The sequence below is a fragment of the Mus musculus genome, chromosome 12, assembly GCF_000001635.26.
Source record: "Mus musculus strain C57BL/6J chromosome 12, GRCm38.p6 C57BL/6J".
In the NCBI taxonomy this organism is placed as follows: domain Eukaryota; kingdom Metazoa; phylum Chordata; class Mammalia; order Rodentia; family Muridae; genus Mus; species Mus musculus.
This window is the reverse complement of record NC_000078.6, coordinates 90,565,215-90,571,504: the sequence shown is the minus strand read 5'-3', so window position 1 is coordinate 90,571,504 and position 6,290 is coordinate 90,565,215.

The following is a 6,290-nucleotide window of genomic DNA, read 5'->3' as shown; positions in this document are numbered from 1 at the left end:
GCTCCACAGAAGGGAGAAGGAAGTGAGAGTGAATGAGAAAATGCTTTAAGGAAATTTAAATATCTTGCCAGGGCAAATTCTCAAATGGGTTTTCTGGGACTGGCTAGCCTGGCATGACAGAAATAGAGCCTGGAAATAGCCTTGTACGGTAAGTAGAACGGAATTTAATTAAAGTTAAATACAGAGATGAATAATTATTGAGGTTTTCTATTCTTAAATTATAGGTCAAAAAGCAGGAAATGGTGAAGAAGCAGTCTCAACGGCTAGTTTTTTTTTTTTTTAGATTGCTTTAGTTGCTTTGAATTATTTTAATTATCAAAATACACAGGTGGTTTTGAGTTTGATGGTTATACTAAAATTCCTCTGGGAGAGAGGTCAAGCTATATTTGTAATGCTTTCCAGCTACTGGACCAAGGATGTGCTATTTTGGGAGAGAGGCTCTGCATTTGTGTTGACAGGAATGGAGAAAAGGCTTTGGACCCCTTCCAGAGTGATATGGATCAGATATGACAGGGGAAGACCCCCTGAAAGGCTAAAAAATTCGAAAAAAAATCAAACAGGACAGGGGAGTCGATCTGCTGATTCCTCAACATGGGAACACCCCAGTAACTGGCTAGTAATATTGTTATCTTAGATAGGCCCTGTGTCAATGCAACTCATTTAAGAATACAAAGCTTTGACCCAGTCCTTCTAATAGCTGCTATTACAAACTATTTAAGATGATTAAGTAACACAAGTTAAGGGCTAGATAGTAAAGTCATGGTTATGTTAGATTCTAATTTTATAATAATTTACTTTCAATTTAATTGCTTTCAATTTACTCAAATAGAAATGGTTATAAGTGGCTAAGGTTTAACAGTTCAAATATATTTTACATAGCTAGATCGTCTTCAAAAACATCAGAAATCCACAGAATATGACATTTAATGTTATTTCATTATTAAGGATCCTTTGACAATGAGCCATGTTTGCTCATGACAGCTTCTCCATTCTCCTTCAAAGAATTGAGCATCTTTACCTCCAGGTGACTTTGGTTATCATGGCAAGGTAGCTACAGGGCAGAAACTGTCCTATCCATCCACAGACAAAAACATAGTGTCCATAAAAAAACACACAATGCAGGAAACTTGACTCCTAAGCTCTGCCAAGGCAGGGTAAACTATTCCTTTATATTCTTTTTCAGCTGTGGGCCAAAAAGCTGAAGACAGATGTTCCGACATTATAAGAAGTTAAGGGACTGTCCAGGTAGTCAGCTGTCTCTGCAATTTGTTTAAGTTTTGCAAGTTATTTTTATGCTTCCTATATATTCAGGTAATTCATTCATTCTTGGATTTCTGATGGGGTTGAAGACTAGGTATAGTCTCATAAGCAAACTTATGTTGTTTAGCATTGAAAAATATAGTATAGAGTTGAAAGCACATTTTTCAGGTGATATAACAAGCTAAAATCAAAACATAATTCAGGTATAGAGTTGTAAACTCTTAAGTTAGGAATGATGGTAAAGTACATTATCTAATTGACAAATACAATGAACTGGATGTTAATTGTATATCATAACCTGTGATTTACATAATTGTTGTATTGTTGTGGTTGTACTCAATTTATGTCTGAGATAAGAGGTTTGTTTGTTATCTCTCTCTCTCTCTCTCTCTCTCTCTCTCTCTATATATATATATATATATATATATATATATATATCTGTATTTACAGAAAAGGTGAGGTGGTTCAAATGCTTTGATTCAGTTGGGAATCTAAATGTTCAAACTCTAAAGGTCCTTGTCCTCAATTAGTTTTTGATTAATAAAGATGCTAGTGCCTAAATATTGATGGTTGGGCAAAGGGAGACAGGATAAGACCCTTAGAGTTGCATGGTCTAGGACTAAGGGGGGAGGAGAAAGGAATCACCATGACTAGGGAGAGAGACATGGATGGACATAGGAGGTGCAGGAGATAAAGTCAATCAGCCATGTGTGATTTGGGGAAAGTGGCCACTGGCTACTTTCCTGATTGGACCTAGGGTAGCAGGCAGAGGATAAGAAGTGCCCAGCCATTGAGATAGATGGCATATTAAACATAAGTTAATGTGTGTGTGTGTGTGTGTGTGTGTGTGTCTTTCATTCGTGGATCCAAAGATTCCCTCGGTTGGTGGCTGGAAGTGTGACCTTCCAGGAGCATAAAGCAGAGTAACTAAAAACTCACACAACAATCTCTCTACAGCTGTGATAAATTATATACCCAAAGTACAAGGGCAATGGTCCTGTTCTCTCTTAGGTTACTTTTCCCAGTTATTTGACTATACCAGCAAGGAAAGTAATTAATACTCTATCTACTAAGAAATACTATGCCATCAATAAAAATATCATCATTGCAAAGCATAGTGGAGTACAAGTATAATCTCAGAACTCAAGAATCTAAGATAGGAAGATGGTTAGTTTGAGGATATACATATATATATGATATAAAACAAACAAATAAACAAAACAAGACAGATACAAACAAGTATTCCTTAAAGAGATAAATTGAGTGAGGTATGGTCTACAGCAAGAAGGATTAATAGGACTTGAGGATAGATATTTCTGTTGATGCTTCAAGAACGGATCTTTGTAGGTACTTACAGAGTAGATTAGAATAGAGTTCAGAAGCTTAACTTAATTGAAGACCAGCATGGAAAAGGTACATCCCCATTTCAAACAGGCGGTTTACAGTTTCCCAAGGAGGGTACACTTGGTTTAGTCATAAACGACCCATGTCTCCTCCCATCTACAGCTTCCTTTCCATTTCACCATGCATACATAATTTTCTAGCTATCCTGTAACTTTTTATCTGATTTACTTCAAATTACCATTTTGGTAACTTTTTTGTCAGTTATTGTTGGTTGTTTTTAAAAATTATTAGTCATCTCATACAAGCAAATCCCAGCCACCCTGAAGAAAAGAAGCAGTTTGTGATGACATCTCTAATGTTTAGAACACCTATTTTAATGAAAAGGAAAACTATGTTGACATTTTTATTGTCTCCTAAAAAAGACAATGTAAGGGTTGTTTGTTTGTTTTTCCATCTTCTTTTTAATTCACTATATTCTTTTCTGTAATTATCTTTTTTTACACCTCTGACAATGTGGCATAGAGAACACATATGTTGGAACACTGCTAATTAAGATTCCGATTTCATTGTTTACTGAATGTATGACTTTGAGGCATTCCCATAGGCTCATGACGCCTCAGTTGCAAAGTCTGTCATTGGAACATATTAAGGAAATCAAGGTGCCCAGGAGTTAATTTATATCTTTCTTCTTCTTTCTCACTGTACTTAACTATGCTCTCATGTCAGCTGTGTAGACCTCTTTTTCTTCCACATACTCAATGTTGATTAAAATCCCAGTCATCATTTGAGTTCAACACTTTCATCTATGGCTCCTCCCATCAATGCCCATTACAAATAATTATTTTACCTCTCTGTGCTCCAACCGCATGCACATTGAACATCCAATTACAGCGAAACATGAAAGTCACATGACTCGGTTAATCATTTGAACCCCTCCAATGCAAACTTCTTGGCAGAGGGACCATTGTGTTTTCTATACTCTTCAAGTAGCAACAGCAAGAAATCTGAACATTTCAGAAAACTATGTAAATCAAGTAAAGGATTCTCCATCACAGCTTGGGTGTGGTCCATATCACTAGGTGTTCACACAGGGTATTCATGATGTAACATTAAAAATGACTGTGAAAAAAATCAAGTTAGGCCTCAAACAATACTGGATAAAAAGAGTTAAAACCACATATGATATATATCTCCAAGATATTCCCGAAAACAATTCTGACCATAAACACAGTCTGCCTTGTGTGTTACCTTTAAAGGGAAATGTGAAACATGTTCTCTTTGTATTCGTTCTGACAGCTTTTCTCTTTGGTAAGCTACACTAGCCTCTTGAGGTGCTGCATTCTATTATACCTGGAACATAACACATGTATAATGAATATTTAACAAAATTAAAATTGAAATTGGATAAATGGAAATAAAACGGCAAGATGAATAAGGCAAGGAGAAGTCAGCAGGGATCTTGGAATGTGGTGGGCTCTTTGAGCAGCGACAGTCAATCTTTATTAAACACTTTCCACATGTTGTTACATTTAATCCTAGGTCCTGTCTGATGAGAACAGTTAGGACTTGCATCTTGCAAAAAAAGAGAAGAAACCAAGGTTGAGGGTAAATTTGAGTCATTTGCCTGAGGTTACCCCTGAGGCAAGAGACAGAGACAGCACTAACTGTCACCTTAAATTGCATCTAGATTGAAGGAGACTCTCCTACATCAGTTTCCAAAAGCTCTCTCTGCACCTTCATCTCCCTGCACAGTAGACAGGAGAGTTCTTCCTGTACAATGACATGACAATCAGCAATAGTTATTTTCTGTGTTCATTAAAGTAAATTAAGGAATGAAGACACTGGCCTATTGAAGCTTAACAATCAGTCCGGATGGGACACAATTACTCTCTTCACAAATGTAAGAAAAATAAATCAGTTTCCATAGGAATAAGCCACGTCCAAAGGCATGGATAGGACCCTGCTTAGGTTTGCCTGGCTTTGCCTGGCTCCCTTTGTTCTCAATAGAAAAAGCTTGGGAAGAATCCGTGAAGATCTTGCTCTATTTCCCCATGAAATCAAGTGGTTCTTTTCTTAAACACAACCTTCTCCCCACTTCCATTTTTTTTTTTTTCATAATTGACACACGTCAATGCTTAAAAGCAGGGAGACCTCAACAATGAATGTTTTTGACAATGACATTTCTAGTGGAATTGGCATGGTATTCAGCTTCCCATGACATCAGAACAGGTACAGAGAGTATTCCTTGCGAAGGGAACTAGGAGTGTCTTGCCCAGAGAAAGACATGAGAAGACTAAGAGAACCTGAACCTTTTGAAAATAACTTGTTAGACAGAGGGTTTTTTGCCCAGGAAATCGTTGGCCTGGGCTGCTCTCTAGTGGTAGGCAGTGTTCACTGTCAGAATTTCTTGTACAAAGGCTCCAAGCTGAGAGGCAAGAAGAAAAAAAAAATTCAAGCTTTTCTTGGACACCAGCAGATGAGCTACAAATGAATGTGTGTGTGTGTGTGTGTGTGTGTGTGTGTGTGTGTGTGTGTGTGTGTGCGCGCGCGCATGCACATGCATAGACACACATACACATACACACACAAACATGTAAATACATTGGCACATACCTGAGGCAAAGCACAGGGTGACAACTTTTAGGAAGAAATGAGAACAGAGGAAGAAGGATAGTGTCTTTTGTAGGATCTAGAGAAAAGTTGGAGGGGGTAAAAAGACTCTTTGTGAAGCCTCAGATATGAATCTGCTATGTGTTCATATTCCATAGGCATTGAGAGTAACCACAGGGAAGATGAATCTTCCTCATTGATGACTACTTGAAAACCAGTTTAAAAGCCCAGTGTGTGTGTGTGTGTGTGTGTGTGTGTGTGCATACCAGTTTATGTGTATTTTGGGGTACATGATCCATGTGCATGTGGTCAGGAGTAACTTTCAGGAGTTGGTTATTTCCTTCTACCATGTGGGTCCTTGGGAAGGGACTCAGGTCATCAAACTCAGTAACCAGTGCCTTTACCTGCTGAGCCACCTAACCAGCCCCCATCTACTTTTAGGTAACAGTCATTTTTATATCATAGGTATGTTGAATAAAGAGCTTCTCATGTTGCTTGTACATCCCTATAGGTAATGCAGAAGAAGAGAGAAGATGTCCATCTTGTGCTGACACTGTCTCTCTTTCTGTGAGGCCATCACTTCTCTGTCTTGGTCCTGATTTTTTCCTAGACTATGTGCATAATTTAACTTAAATTTTGAATTACATACACATTTCAATCAAAGATAAAACTAAAACGAGTTTAGGATTTTTCACTGTGTGGGCACCCTAGTTTATACCTTTTTGTGTGCACATAATAATTTTCTGTGAAAAATTATGTGGCATATTTGCTGTTCTGGGTCTTAGTTAATGTGTCTATAAAATTTTGACATCAATGTATGGAGTTTGCAAGACTGATTGATAATCTTTCTTTTTACTTCTGCTATACCCTGAGCCTTTTGATTCACCAGAGATTCATGAGAAAAAAAAAAAAAAAGAACAAATGTCCTGGGTTATGTTAGATAGCAGCTGAAGCTTGGACAGCTAAACAGCAATTCATACACAGAGAGAAGCTCAAAATAGAAGGACACCGGGCAAGTGGCATATTGGTGGCCAGCAGGTAGCTCCTCTCAGAAGGAGGCAGTAAGATCATCATCC